We start from the raw sequence: 16,669 nt of genomic DNA, 5'->3' as shown, positions 1-16,669 counted from the left end.
GGAGCACATGTAGGCTATAATCTACAATGACGCATTTACAAACAAAAGCAGGTTAGCAATCAACTGTACAAATGCTATACGGAGCCTATTAAATGGGAAGTGGTTTATTGATTGTGTTAGTGGTTTATTTATTATGATTTTGTATTTCAGTCAACCAAAATTAAAACAAAATGCTGTGATTAAAAATGTAGAATATATAACGACGCATTATGAATACATGAATATGAATATAACGACATTAATCTTATTCCTTATCAGCACAAATCGGTGACAGACCTCTTCTCTGAAGCAGGTGTGCTCCTCCAGACTAACGTAAGGAGAGGAGGAGGAGTAAGGGCGGCTCCGAGGGATATTCTGTGTAGTGTGCCCCTCTCCCATCTCGCGTTGCTCCTTGTCGCGACTCGCTCTGCTTGCCTTGAGCTGCATTAAAGGCAGTGCATCAGCATCAGCATCCCTCACCAACACCGCTGCCCTTCTGTGGAAAGAACAGCTCGTCTAAGTCTGTATGCATAGCGACCTTACAATTAAGGTAAGGAGCACGTTGTTGGTCGTCATGGAAAGGAACAGCTATTGCCGAAATAGAGTGAATAGAATTGCATAGCTCTAATGGCAATAACAGTAATCGTAAATGAATATTTCACCGCGTGTAGACTAATTGTCATTTTCCACATAGCCGAAACCTTGCCTCTGGCGTGTTCCAGGAAATGACAAAAATAGACGTTCTCCGCTCGGCTCTGTGAAGATGTGTTGTTTTAAGAGTATTTTAACAGCACATTGGTTGAGGTTTGTTTGTCGGTTTCTAAATGATAGAAATTAGGGAATGATATGCAGTCCCTCATAAATAAAAAAAAATAATTTGTCGTCGTGTCAACCTCACGTTTGTCTCATATATGAAATTATTAAATGCAGTAGGCTATTTGCAATACAAATGCAATTGAAGACCATTTGTGGAAATACGTCATAATGCAAATAAATGCACGGGATCCATTTTCAACGTTTCTAATCAAGGAACACTCGGTTTTAAGTAGTGTATCGTTTGTGAAAAGATTTATATTTCTGAGATACTAGCCTATCCCTGCATTTCATTATGATACTGTTACCAGTATTCAGAAAACGGTACCTCACTGTTGTTTTTGTTAGGGAATAGCAGAAACTGAAGATTACTGCCATCATACAAAATATCCTTTTATGAAGATCTGATAATTGCACAATATCGTGAATAATTGGCACTAAGGGAGTTTATAAACACTACCCTCCCCTCCTCGCCTCGCCCCTTCACCTTACACCGCGTGAAATAGTAACGTTAGTGTTTATGGGGAGGGGGAGGGGTAAATATACAATGTGCATCTCAAAATGCCTTATTTAACGTGCATAAACATTGTGTGACCTTGATTTTTGAAGGCATGTTATTAAATTAAAAGCAAGCTTTTATTTCCATCGAGATAGATATTCCAATGATCAAAGGTGGGTATGCCGTATATATGTGGCTACAGCTGTTTTTTTTTTTTTTTTTTTTTTTTTATCCTGGAGCTGTCAAAATGACCTTGCAACCAGTCGTACGGACTCAAAACTTGTCTTTTACGGACCTCCGTCTGTGAAAATGGCTCCGTTTGTCGTAGATTGTTGCGGAATTATGTTTTGCCTATTTCTCTGGCGCGTTAGTTCTGCTACAACGACCTTGTCATTTGCAAACAAGTCACATACATCCGTTTATTGAAGACTGATGTGGAATACCGAATACCATTTTCACAAGATTTCTGGGTAGTCTGAGACTCGGCGCGGTGCAGCAAGGTAGTGTTTTGGAAATGAAATGAAATTTGTGTGTACACACACACAGACGCAGTGTCCCCCATATTAATACGTACTCCTGACTTAATAATTACAAAAGAAAGCTATAAAACATAATGCTCTTTATTGGGATGTTTTCTGCATATTGTCTCTTAAATGTTATAGTTTATTCTTTACAGCAGCATTTCCCAAACCTCTCCTGGAGGACCCCTTGTCCTGCATGTTTTAGATCTCTCCCTGCTCCAACACATCTGATTTAAATGATCAGCTCGTTGTGAACTCCTGAAGCTGCTTAATAACAAACTTATCATTTAAATCAGATGTGTTGGAGCAGGGAGAGATCTAAAACATGCAGGACAAGGGGTCCTCCAGGAGAGGTTTGGGAAACGCTGGCTTTACAGCATTGCAAAGGCATATTGCTCACAAATATTGTTCACAAATTTTATTCCAGAAAACACAAGGATTACATTTATTGACATCTTTTGATTAGTTTTTTTTTTTTTTTAAATATATTCTCTCCTGGCATACATTATACAAGATGCAACCTGTAGTGTTTAAAGTGGTTCTGGCACTTCCGATTAGGGATTTTTCATATGCTCTACATCCTTCAGATCTTTTGGTTTTCATTTGCGAACTGCTTTTCTGAGTTTGAACCAAAAATTTACAATTGAATTGAGATGTGGAGATAAAAATGATCAGTTTACAACATTTGTTTAATGTACATAATGTACCTGGGATCACTGTCATGCTGGAATGTCCATTTTCAGGCAGGTTTGGCCCTCTCGGCATCTATAACTAGGTTTTGGCCAAAATGTGTTGGAGTTCTTAACTCCCTCTATCTTAAGAAAGGCTTCAGGACTCAAAGACACAGAATAACCCCAAAACATAATAAAGCCCCTACCATATTTCACAGTGGGCACAGTTCCTCAACTGAAATCTCAGGTTGTTATGCTAAACATAAAACTAATGGCCAGGTCCAAAAAGAACAATTTTAATTCAACAGCTGTAAATTACTTAATAATGAACACTACAATGGGAAGTGGTGAATTCAAGTTTTTTAAATTTCTTTACAGCAAAATTTCAAGATTTGGGTGTCAATGGTCGTTTGTAGTCTTCATTTGGTCATTCAGTGGTCATTTGCAGTCCTCATCTGCAGTGATCATAACCATGATGATGCATCCTACTGATGACTATCTGTTTTACCATAGTGAAACAAGATGTCTTAAGATGCCTCTATAGTTCCAGAAGCTTCCATTAAACTTCCAATAAGCAGAATGTAGATTAGTTGTTAGATTTTGTTTCACATATTACTTAAACACGTGAATAAATGTGACCCTCATGTTTTATGGATTGAAATTCATTATTTGTGAACAGTCTGAACTTGAATCTGTGAAGCCCTAGTAAGATTAAAGTATGCAGTGACCATACGTAATACTGATTTAAGATTATTCTTTACTTTTGCTTTTTCTGCTGACGTGAGAGGTAAACAACCTGCAGGAATGTGATCCTTGCAGATCAGCTTTGAATAGCACTGTTGCAGACAACCACTATAAATTACAAAGAAAAACGATCTTTTTTTTAATTGTAAACATCAGTTGCGCAGAAGTATACAGTAGATAGTACTTGGTGAAATGTGAATATTTTGTGGTGAACTATATATTGAAAATGATTAGATGACTAATGTTATTTACTACACACAAGAAGTGTTTATTTATTTGCTTATTTGCTTGGAACTTAACTAATGTGACAAAGGATTTAAAGGAACAGCAATTGAACTAACATTTCCAAACCAAGCAAGTTTTATAGTATTATGTAATATGTGTGGTGGCAATACCAAGTGTACACATACATGTAGAACAGTAGTAATTCATTAGCTTGTAGCTAGTGTGATGATAAGTGGCTCTATGAACGTCTATAAAAAGGGAAGCTCACTGTTATCTCCATTAAAATTAAGGAATCGCTTTACTTGAAATGCACATGGTGAGCTGAGCTGCAGAGCATTATAACACATTATATACAAGAAAGGGGGCTTGCCAGGTTTTCGCCTGATAGGTATGAAGGGCTCAGTTTTCTTTTGTTCTATTATGAATGATACTAAAGCTAATTTGGAATAGGAAGCTAAATTACCAAGGATTCTTGGTCTTGCTTATTTACGAGACCTGTATATTTAAAATGGGGGTTGAGGTTGATCCTTGAGGGCTTATGTGTCTATTCTGTAGTGCAGGTTGGTTAGTGAGTAAATCCTGCAGCACCTCAAACATTCATAAACTGTTTCTTCATTGTAACGCTGATATCATTCCTCTGTTACTTTTTGTCCTCCTTGTGCAACGCTGCAGTGCAGTAACTCTGTGAGGTGTGAGGTGATAAGCAAATGCTGTGAACGTGTTGAGCAGCAGCTGTGGTGGTGCAGGCGGTACAGGCTGCCTCCTTCACTGATTGGAGACAGTGATTGTTGGTTTTCTCATTTTCTGCCTGTTATCTGTATTGATTAAGGACTTGCCCTCAGCCAGCATCAGATCTTGATAGGGCCCAGTTTACTGGCAAGAGTTACAGCTGGCCTCTAAATTAACGCGAGCAGTGAATGTGAAGGTTGACAGTATATCAGTGCTTGTGCATTATGACTGAATCCTGACAAATTAATGTGTCGTCAATCAAAGGGGTACTCATGGCTATCACACACATTATTCCACATTTGATGTCTATCTCTTCAAAATTTACAGAGCAAACCACAAATTTAATGTTGAATAATACATATGGTGTGGAATACCTTGCTTTCTACAGATCCATTTTAATCCAGACGTGAGAGTATTGCATTTGCCTTGGTTGATCTGTCTGCCTGTCCACTGGCCTGTCCATCTGTCTGCCCATCCATACTACACAGGGTGCACAGTCCTCAAGACACACCATTTATGCTGGGCTTCAGTCGAGTCTTAGTTAATTAAGGTTGATTGAGACGTTAATGTCATGCCGGGTTTGACAACAAGCATTGACTGTTATGTCTTTTTGCTGCAAATATGGCTTGTTAGATATGTGTTAGTTCCACAAGTACTGCAAGTAAAGGTTTTTACTGTGGAAGTAATGTATACTTCTACAAATAAGTCACATTTTGTGGTAATGTGGCTCTCATTCTTAGATTTATTCTGGTCTGGAATGTGTACAAAAAACACAGATTAATTGCTTATATTGCCTTCATGAAAAAGTGATTAATAGTGACAGGGCTAGGGCCTTCATTGGATGAATAAGCTGAAGGGACCTTTTCTACATCACAAATGGCCTGAGGTATTGAAGTAGATCATTTATACTCTAAGAACATCTCAGAAATGACAATATCTGACTGAAACAACCCACCTTTGATTGCCATATTATGTATTTCAGAGTTACCACATTTGCAGGGGGAATAGGGCAGGAATAGGGGAGCATGGCTAAGATGCCAATGAAGAAATCTTGTAGATGTAGAATGAAGAAGAATGTGTCTAGAAATAGCAACCTTAACATGCTTGTTTTCAACATTTTATTTTCCTGTATAGATTGTTTTTAATATGCTTCTTTTTTCATGCAATTGCAATTGTACTAATATTCAACTCATCTTCTGCAAATGACCTGACAAGTATGCTTATTCATCCCTGAAACGTTTGGGAGATCCTTAGGATTGTAGGTGATAGTTCAGGGAAAGGTGCTTTATGTATGCCCGTTGAAAGAGTGTTGTAAATTGTACCAGAATGTGTGTGTCGCTTTGAATTGGAGTGTGAGCTGGGTGGATTTGATTGTATTCATCCATTTTGAAATCGTATAATTATACCAGGGACTATGAGTGCACCAGTTGGGGTTCGTATTCAGGTCATGTTTGCAGATTTGCATCAGTTTGTTTTTGCACATAGTCAACATTAGAACTTTGCTAACATGATGTAACAAAACAAGTCAATATTGGAATTTCCGCTAGTTTTTTGTTGTTATTCTTTGGGGTATTTTAGCCCAGCACAGTATAAGGTGAATCCCTTACTCCATTTCGACTTCCCAGATGTAGTTTGGAACAGTGATTAATGTGAAGTGAATAAGCACCGCTACCCACTGGACATTGTGTTAAATGCGCAGGGAGAGCAGGAAGCCAGTTGCATTGGACATGGGAAGTTGGATTTAGTGTAATGACAGTAGCAGGCTCTTTAATGTTATTTATACGTAATATAAAAAGTCTAGGGTGCATCAAAGACCACAAACGATTGTTTGCTCAATGAAAATGTAATAAAATACTTTGTTTCTGTTCTGTTGAAAGATTTCAATAGTAGTTTATACGTATATTGCCTAAGATAGCTTTGAATTAATTCATTTGTACAATTTACAAGCAATCAGTACAGCAGCCATAACACATACGCTTCTTCTGTAATCATAATTTCCTTCAATATTAATTGGACAGTATGATGTTGTTGCAGTGGAAACTCCCAGTAAAGGGGGGTGTCAAACCAGCAAACTGAGTGATGAGTCATTCATTTCATTCCCAGATTAAATCCTCAGCACTGCTCACTGCATCATCTGAGCCTGCAGAAACCTGGCTTGATTTATGGTGTTTATTTGTGAGGATATGTCATTTTTGCATTCGGTCAAACGGGCATTTTTGTACACCGTAAGTTTCTATAATTGAAATATCTAGCTCTTAATGTGGAGTGTAACACTATGTTTTACCATATAGTGAAACAGATGGATGTTGGTTGATACGATAATGACTAGCCATTGCGGTTGTTTAATGCGAGGAGTATTTTGAGCCTGCACAAACTAGAGCGATTTGTTACAGGGGTAATGTAATTCACTGTGGAATTGTCCTTCGCCGGAGTGTCTGAGGCCTGGAACATGAATTGCTGGGGCTTTAGGCTGTTAGCTTAATGCACCGGAAGCTACTGCTCTGTGCTTTTCCACTTTCTTGTACTGTACGCGTCACAAGCGCTGCCTGATTGAAAACAGCAGGCAAATGGTGGGGAGAAAAGAAAATTATTTTGTGGGAGGCAGGTCTCTTGCTGTTCTTGCTGTTCTTTTCTTTATAAATACACGTGAACATGGTTTTACTAAAGTGAAATCCGTGTCCATACAGTGTATTCTACAGTTAAGGATGACCTGGCCCCAGTGTTCCTGTCAGTCTCTGTCAGAAATACTCAGTAGGAAGAATAGATTATTAACCTTTTATCTCACAAGTCCATTTTTAGAGCACCAGTCTACATCTCAATATGTTAAATATTATGCTGAATGTTTTAGGATACTATAGCTACCATTGTGGTAAATGCCTTTTAGGATTTTATTCAGGGGTCACTCCACCAAAAAGCAGGCTGGCTCTTGCCTTAAAAAGGCAGTGCATGTTCTTTCATGTGTCCTCTGGGATTCTGGTGATCACGTACTGGTTCACTGTCTCAAAAAATCCACATCATGTAGAGCTGCGCTCATTCTCTTCTGTGAAGAGAATCAGAGATGTTAGCTCTTTTAATACTCTCAGAAAAGGAATGCTTAATGGGGCTCTCTGAACACACACACACACACACACACACACACACACACACACACACATATATATATGTAGACATGAGCACACCTGACAAAGAGCAGGTGTACCTGTTTTGGGTTTCAAAAATCCAAGCCAGATAGAAAACAACAAAAATCAGATATTTCAACCTATGAGATGAATTTTTGATGCTGTTGTCCTTTAGCATATCCAACAGACATCTCTGTCTGTTCTGGCCTTCAGAACACTTGACAGTAGTGTTTTGGTGATTTCCCCTTCCCTTACCTTTCCCCCTTGTGTCATTGCCACATGGCCTCTCTTAAAAGACTGGGAAACCTGACTGTAGGAGAGCCCCAGGGTTGAGAGCACTAGTTTGAAATGCATGTCCTACCAAAAGTGCTCATAGCCAGCCTGTCTACTGGGAAACCGACAAGAAGCACTTGAATTTTATCTATTTCTCATCCTTGCTCTACGAAGGAAACAGTTCTGAAAGCCATTGCTGCGTGAAAGAAGTAATCCATCAGTTTAAGTATATTCATTGCGTATCTGACTGAAATGACATCCTCCGTCTGTGTATTAATGTGTCTTTGTGGAAGGGCACCATCTTTAGCTCTATAAATAGACTAATGAACCTGCTTTCCCTCTTGACAGGGCTGGACCTGATTAAATTTTGCTAAAACCACCATTCTTGGAGCTTGGAACCTGATCCATGCGGTCCCGCAGAGGGGTCAATGGCGGTCCGTGGGCCCGTAGCCCACTCACTGTTGGCTCACACGCCTGGTCTGTTTGAAGTGAGCTCTGTGGGGATTAGCCAACAAACACCTACGCTGGTTCAGCAGCGTCCACACAGCACAATCCTGACGTCAAACAGGGAGCACAAAAATGATTTTATCATTTTGTGTAACTCCTACGTGGAGAAGAAAGAGCTGTTAGCTCAGTGTTTACCTGTGAGTATAAGCAAGAAGAGACATATGGTTTGAATTACCTGAAAATGTGTTTAGTTAGTATTTGTCTTCTCATGTCAGGGTAGGGCATGCATTTTGAAGAGGATTTTGTCAACACATTGCATTTTATCTTGTGTTTTTGCTTGGCATTTAATACTTAATGGAGACTTCTAGCAACATGACATTATCACTCCAATTGTGTTTGCAGTTTCACTGAAGACCGAACAATGGCTTAATGAGCCTGTGGGTCTCCATTGTGTTAAATGGACATATGAAAACAATACTAAAATGGGCTGGGTGCGGTGGACAGCCTCAATGGCTAACAACAAACTCATGACAGTGGTCTGGCAGGACCAGTAATATACTTTATTGTACTGTGTATTTTAAGGGCAATCAGGGCAGTTCTTTGACAGTATGGTGTGACAGTAAAAAGTGACCAGGCAGCAGCAGAATGTTCAAGTCAAGGAGTTATTATGACAAAAATGACAAAACATTAAATCCTGGTTCTTACAGGATGCATTTATAAACGTTTGGTATGGACAATCATATACTTTCTCGCATTGTTTTCCCCTAGTAGAACCCCAGTTGTGCCTTTTACCTGTTCAAACAGAGCTGGCCTTTCCACTTTCCTCTGTTGTATTCTGCAGCTGCCCATGCCACCAGCCTTGTATATTAGTAATGATTTGATTCATCAACTGAGCATTGTTTGTTCATCCGATGTTGTTCAACTTAAATCCACCTCATTGGGCTAACTGAACATCACAATGTCTTTGATACGGCGAAAGTATGTGCCATTTTGTGTTGTCATGGGTTTCTGGCTATGACTGTTGCTTCTGTTTTTGAACATGTTGGTTTGGTTGAGACTTGCACATGTCTATATTTACTTTGCATCCACTGTATGAGTAAGTTTGTGCTCTTGTCTTAATTTATGTCTGATGTACAATTATATGGGAAAAGGTGTGGAATAGTGGTTATAGATTTAGATTTATGACCAGTAATGCAAGTTTAGATCTCAATTGAAAACACTGTTGTTGGTACTATTGTTTAATTTTGGTAGCCATAGCTTACATACTGTATGTATATATGTACAAAGTCTTTGAGGTGGATGCTGTAGAATGCTTGTAAAGCTCCAAACAGGGCTTCACGTATGATGGCTGTTGGCTCCTAGTTGTGTTCTGCTTCATTAAATTTTTCCCCCCCCACACACACTCTGACATATTCTAGAGCTTCACAATAATGATGAATACAAAGACCAAAGCCGAGTTGCTGGAGACAGCATGTCTGGATTTATTGTATACATTTGTTATCAGTGATGAGGATTGATTGGTCACATGTCTGTGAATGTGCCAAAACATTTGTAGTATAATCACATTGTATGTATTTACAGTACGTGCATAATATATGCATACATTTCAGCAAGCTATCATATCAGCATTTTAGCTAGGTCCTTCCATCTCTAAGTCCAGAATCCATTTGGACATACATCATAAATAGTTAGTAATGCTATGAAATAAAGTGGTTTACACTACTATAATTTACACAACGCAGACACCAAAAATCATAAGAACCACTGCTTAATTTTAAGTAATTGTAAACTGCTGATCAGAGAGGCTACGCCTTTCTTGTTTGGTAACAGGCCTTGTATGCATCACTTCTTCTCCAGCCTGCTGCAGCCCTGCCTGCAGTTGATTTCCTCATTGGCACTCGACACGCGTGGCACGTCTGCCCCGGCTCTTTTGCCAGGCTAATGGACTAATGAGCTGCCAGCTAATTGTCCTGTCTGTTCTGTGCTTTCTCTCCTTGTCCCCTCCCTGATGTTTGGGGAAAGAATCCCTTGAGATAAAAGACAAGCGCTGTTGATGTCGGACTCTCTTCCATCTGTTAGTGATCTGTCCCCTAAACCCTTTAAATCAATCCTCCCTGGAAAAAAAAAGCTAAGCTTGTGTACTCCACCCCAGCTCCACCCCGAGACCGTGCTGTAATCTGAGTGCGCAGGGAGCGAATAAGCCTTCTGATTGGCCAGTTCATGTGTCCACTCTATGGGCACCTGGAGAATCCTAACAACAAATAAATCATGGAATTATGCATTTCTTCTTGTTTATAGTCTCAAAGATTACTGTAGCAGATAAAGAGCTTTAAAAAATAGGTTTATAACAAAGATGTACTGTCAAGGAAGTCTCTGTGCCATTGTTATCTTTTGTGTTGATAGCTATTGACCATTTTATCATGGGGGACATGAATAGGTGTGAAGAATTTTATTTATTTAATTTATATATCTTTATATGTATTTGTGTATCTTTTTGATATACAAATCTCCCATTTTGGGTAATCCACTGTCCAGCTGTCCAGCTCTAGGTTTATCCACTGAACTTTGTAATAAAACAGAAATAACAGTAACAAAAAATTGGATCTGTTGATATTTTTGGGCATATTGTATGTTTTAAAATGACTTCTATAGCAAAACATCAAGAGTTGTAATTTTAGTAGCTGTAATGTAAGTTACTGGCAAAAATGATTAAAAAATATGTGATATTAACTTTGTAAGTGCACATGGCTATTTATATTGTGCAGACTGATAGATGGGAAATATAACTGCCTAGTGTGGTTGCTAGGGGGTAGCTAGGAATTCTGTAGACTGTTAAACATTTTCAGAAACCACATATTGAGTAAACAATTCAAACAAGCTGAACAAACAATACAACAAGAGCATAATCACTATTTTTATCTAATAACAGACAAAGGGCTACAGTTTCTAAACAAATGCCAAGTTTTTTGTTAGCCTTGCATACTTAAATTGCACACACACTGGTTCCATGAAGTATCCAAATGTGAATTTGTTTAGTGTCCAATCTTACGCATCCTAAAGTGATTATTTATGAGGTACTGCCCAGAGATCCTCAGAGATCCTTGAGGAGAAGAAAACTGCTCATATTGAATGGAGAGCATTAGTCTCTGGCTGGAGTGGCTTGGAAGCCAGACTGGTTGGGCTGCAGGTGATTGCTCACAAGGCATGATGACAGATATTTAGCAAATTATGTTAGCAGAATTTTCCATGGTGTTTTGAGGGAAGTTGAGCAGGGACATTAGATAGACATCCTTAATGTATTGGGAATGTTTATTTTTGGTGTTGAGGAGTGTCACAACCCTACTCTGGGTCTGAGGGGAAGCAACATGGGATGAACAAGGAGACTGAGAGCACAGGGGAAAAGAAGATGGTCAGGTGTTGCCAAGGACAGATTTTTAAAGATTAGAGGGGAGAGCTGATATTGGTGTCAGGGAGTTTGGAGAAGTACAACAAGGAGGGGAGATGTGAGATGTGAGCTCCAGGTGATGAGTGGGAGGGAGGGTGAGGAGTTTGTGCAGGAGAAGTAGGAGGCAGAATCATCAGCTATGAGAGTAGAGGAGGTGGGTGGAGGTGGAAAACAGTTTGCGGGGGTTGTCGGCAACAGCCTAGAAATTTGTGCGACAGTGCATTGTGTTGCTGAACATGAGGAGGAGATGAGGGAGTGACCGAGGTAGAGGTCAGGAGTGAATTGGGTCCTCTTCCATCTGTTTTCTGCTGGATTGTGGTTAGTGTTTTATGAGTTCAGAATCAAGTCAATGCATTAGTGGGAGGAGGAGATGGAGGCTTGTTTAGAAGACAAGTTACAGTGAAGGGTACATTAGCTATGAACGCAAATAGTTTAGTGGAAGCAGCACCACCAACACAGAGACAGGAGAGGGAGAAAGAGGGACTATCGGGGCCAAAGTGGTTGAGCAGTCAAGTCAAATAGAGGATATTGTGCTTTGGTATAAGTAAACACTGAACCATTTTTATTTTATGTTATATATTTAGTGAGAAAACAGCCTTTTCAGGTATAAGTATAGGTGTTTCCTTCAAAAAGGCACAAGTCTGTAAAAAGGAGTCACAGAGAAAGAGGGACGAACAAAGCACAAACCAAGTCCTTGGCTCTTGTTTATAGATTCTTGCTATTTTGGGCTTGGGCTGCTTTATGATTGCTTGGTACCTCTAGATGTTTGGTACATGAAAGGATCTTATAGGGTGGATTTACAAAGGCTTGGTATATCCAACCAGGCACATTCCCTGGGGATCTTTTAATCAATAAACCACCCCCAATGCTTTTTAAGCCCACGGTAAATGATGGCACATCCAGTTATACCTCTATATACCTCTGTGTAGAAAGCCCACCATGGCTATCTTTCCTGCTTCACTGCCTTCATGGTGCACCTCTTCATAATGGAGTAACAGAATCTCTCCCAGCTGTGTCATTAGGTGTGAAGAGCCTTGTAAAACACTGTGCAGTTAAATGCAGCAGGCGTTCAGACACAAACCTCCAGCACAGCGTGTGACCCTGGAGGCCGCTGTCTGCCTGCTCTTATTTACACACCTCATCCCCCTGTTTGCCATGCCTTTGCACTGAGGAGCACGCTGGATGAAGAGGTGGCTCAGCACTGAGAGGTCCTCCTTGGCCTGCAGTGCGCGTGAGGACTGTGAGTTTGCTGTTGCTGTGTCTGGTGCATGGTCCCCCCCCCCACATACTGCAGGCGCTGGAGTAGTGCAGCAGCATAGAGTCCCGGACGCCAGAGACCTGTCTGCTGTATTTGGAGGGTGGATTGTCGGCATAGAAATGACGCATTTGCAGTGAGTCAGTGTCAAATCCATTTTAACAGCGGGACCGCTATAACATTTTTGGAAGCACACAATATGTAAACAGATTCAGGATGTACAGCCCACTCTAGGTAAACAGCATGTGATGGCTGAAGTGCTTTCTTTGGGAAAAAAAGAGTGGAAGTAGAATGTAGAAAGTCTTGAAACGTTTTGTTCTCTTCAAAAAAAGTATGGAAATAGCATATGACAGGCAGAATCTTCCTAAAAATGTCCCAATATCATTCAAGTGTATGTTGTATTGAAGGTTATAAGTTTATCTTGAGTATGTAAGTACTATAATTCAACTTCTCTGTTACATCATTATAAAAATATGTATGAATATATATATATATATATATATATATATATATATATATATATACACAATCAATACAATCAATGTTTAAATATTATATTTAAATACATATTTAAATATTCAAGATTTTGTGAGCAGTTTTTATATTAGCATTTTGTAAAGGCAGATTATGGGGGAAGCATTTCTATAAATGTATACATTTTGTAGCTGTATTTGCACAGCCTTTGAACTACTGCATTCCCTGAATAATTCAGTGACTGCTTGACTTTGCAGGTCTCAAATCCACCCCTGTGAACGAAGAAGTGCTTACTTAATAATAACCTGGTGTAAGCATGGCAAATTTAGTGTGCAAGTCTCTCACATCTTAATATTAAATAGTACCAGCATCAATGCACAATGGGAGCATCAGAATTGGATATCTAGCTTTGACCTATGTTTAGATACCTAATCTTGCTTCCACACAACCATTTCAGTTTTAGCATTCCCAGATTTGTGGGTGTATGGTTTACCATATCAACTTTTACTCTCAACATGTGTTTTTATTTGGGATGAAATGGAAATGATAAAATGGAATGACAGTTGGAACACAATATTGCTAATTTGCTGTGTTTTAGCTTGCTAACCTATTGTTACCATCGATTTCAGTAGGGCCCTGCTAACACAACTGATTTCAGTACACAGCCATGTTCTGAGCCTGTAGGTTATGCACACACATGCACACATGCTCCCATAGGAGCAGGCACTCCTCTGCATGTGCACAACTGTGCATTCACACAGACAGCCATTCACACGCTCGCATGCGCAAGCCAAGCCCGGCTTACCCCTCCCCCACCCCTTCTGCGGTAGTATGCGTCAATCCGCAGCGCCTCTCCCTAAAAATAGAATTCCTTTTGCGCCATCGACAACATTTCTGGGTGAGCCGCACTCCAGTTCTGCTCAGTGATTATAGAGGTGTGTTAGCGCCGAGACGTTGCAGTGTTTGCTTGCCAGAAGTCAGGCTAGTGAGGGGACGAGAGATGGACAGAGAGCTCCTATTGTCTTATTTCTTTTATTTTCCCCAGTCAAGCAAGCGGATGGTAATGGGTTCTGGGTTTTTTTAGTGCAGTAGCCTGGGGATTTTCTGGTCAGGTCTTGGGGAGTGTTTAAATCCATGGTGATTCCAGGGCCCATCACTGAAGCAGGGATTTGAAGGATACTTTTAAGTCTTTTTACTCACGGGCCTTTATTTAAAAATTATTCCAGTTAACCATTTTCTGCAGAGCTCTGAAGACACCCACTGTAATTCATAGATCTGCGTTCACTAGCCATTTGCTGCATTAAGCTCCTGCATATTCAAAAAAATGTTTTGTTTTTTGAATGAGGAGACTGCAGTTGCTGTGTTTAATTTTCCTCTGGATAACAGTGGCCAGTTGCCTAATCTTGGTTCACTGCGATAAGCAGGAACACACATATTGGGTAGAGCCAGTGTAGCCTGGTCTCTCTGTATAGCCAGTAGGAAAGGCTTGTGAGGTAAATTTAGTGGCCAGGGAACTGGAATTGTAACCAGCAGATCACTTGGTCAGATCCATGGAATAATGATGTTGTGCCCTTGATCAAGGTGCGTAAATCAGTATGTTAGATTTGTCATCCAGCAGACAAATCTGGAGGAGAAATTTTTTTTTTCAGTCTACATGAGGTATCCTTTTTCCTCCAGTATGCCTGCATTGTGCCAGAACTAACAACTAACTCTATCACACTTAGGATGAGCAAAACGCTGAAGTCTGTTATCATGTTGAAATGACATGTGCTTTGATTCCTACACACATTACAGTCAACCTGTCAGACTCAAAATTGACAAAGACATGAGAGAAAAAAAAAAGAAAATCAGGCAGCTTGGCTGTCAGGGCGTGTACATGTCTGTAGCTTCTCATAGTGTCATCATGAAAAGTGGCAATGCAATGTAAACTTCTGATCTGCAAAGGTTACTTCAGGACTGTGAGCATAAACAATGTCGGCACTCCATATGCTTTAAGAATGCATTAGATGAGTCTGTAAAAAGTATTCGAAAGCCATTAATTGCAGTGGTACAGATATAGGAGATGGGAGAGGAGTACCCCTTTGCAATTTGTATAAAGTTTCTCTGTTTTATTGAAAAAAAAAACATCCCAGCAGGTCTCTCTGCTTTGTGAGTCTTACACATCTGTTGTCTTTGCTTGCAGTCAATCCTGCAGCAACATCTCCAGAATTTCAAAGCAATCCAGGTCTTTCATTGCAGTAAGATCCCTCCAGTGACCACTCCTATGGGCAAAATAGTGTTTTAAATGCTGTGGGCAGGAATGACCTTGGAAACAGTTTTGTGAAGATAATGAGATTTGGGAGTGAGCCCAACCTTTCTGGGGTTCAGTGGTAGATCTGAGACATTTCTTGGTATCAGAGGGAATTCTTATGTATGTCCTTTTTTGTAATCATGCTTTGAAGGTGCAAGAACCCCCTCCCCCCTTCCCTGGTGCATTTCCTGTGGGATTAACAGGCCTGTACTCCCTTCTCACCCCATCCAGTATCACACCGCTCTTTTGCTGCATCCATTTCTTAATGTTTACATGCAAGTGGAAATGACAATAAGTAGATCACTTTTATGGGGTGTAGTGTGATCTGAAATGCAGTTCAATCATGTTTTCATCTGGTTTAAATACACTTAAACAGTGATGCAGTGTATCACGATTTTACTAAAACCCTAGGCAAGGGGTGAGTAAAAAGTGTGAGTAAAAGTCAAATATGTCACTGCTCTGTGGACAGGATTGGTTTGGTTTGGTTTGGTTCCCAGTTCCAGCAAATAAGCTTTCTATGTCCTCAAAAACCACCACTGGTTTTAGAAATGGGATGTGCCCATGTGACTCAGGAGTGGTTGGTCTTATATTTAATCTAATTTGCTCTGTGGCATGAATTAAAGATCAAGTACCTATGTGTGCATTTATGACCATTTTTATTTTCCTGTCAAACTAAAATGTGATGAGAACAACTATACATGGAATTCAGTGTTTAGACTTACAGGGAGGTAGTCTGATTAGGAAAATGGACGTGCCCACGCTGGAGGAAAAAATACTTTGTGCATCCAAAACCGCAGCCTGGTGCTGACAGGCCTGGAAGGTGTTTTTCCCTTCCTGGTGTTGTGTTATTTGTCTCGACGTATTGCGAGCTCGTTATCTCAGGGGGGCTGTGAGGAGAGCTGAAAGGTTAAGCTGCATCATCAGCCGGGTTACCGGAGTTGATGATTGAGGGCTGGCAGGAATGCAGAGCAGAGAAAGAGCATCACTTTGAATACCAATCGCCTTGCTTTAAAATGATAGCAAGACAGAGGGTTGCGGGCAGGAAAGGGTGGCACAGCGCCAGCAAGCCACAACCAGAAAATGCTGGTTTCTTTGTCACCTGTATAGATAATTGAAACTGCTGCAGTGTGTGGCAGCAGTGCCTAGCAGATGTTATTGATGTTGCAAAATAATACGTCTCCTAAT

At 40.1% G+C, this 16,669-nt stretch overlaps 1 protein-coding gene across 1 annotated transcript in view; it reads left to right on the top strand.

The window, feature by feature from the left end:
- The first annotated feature begins 281 nt into the window (after positions 1-281).
- Positions 282-16,669, top strand: part of sv2a (synaptic vesicle glycoprotein 2A) — a 36,941-nt gene continuing 20,553 nt past the window's right edge. Inside the window, exon 1 of the mRNA XM_036539635.1 lies at positions 282-529. The gene's annotated coding sequence lies outside the window, so the exon portion shown is untranslated. The remainder of the gene's footprint in view (positions 530-16,669) is intronic.

This window comes from Megalops cyprinoides, chromosome 10, assembly GCF_013368585.1.
Source record: "Megalops cyprinoides isolate fMegCyp1 chromosome 10, fMegCyp1.pri, whole genome shotgun sequence".
In the NCBI taxonomy this organism is placed as follows: domain Eukaryota; kingdom Metazoa; phylum Chordata; class Actinopteri; order Elopiformes; family Megalopidae; genus Megalops; species Megalops cyprinoides.
Note: the sequence above shows the minus strand (reverse complement) of the source record. Positions and strands in the feature narration are given on the sequence as shown.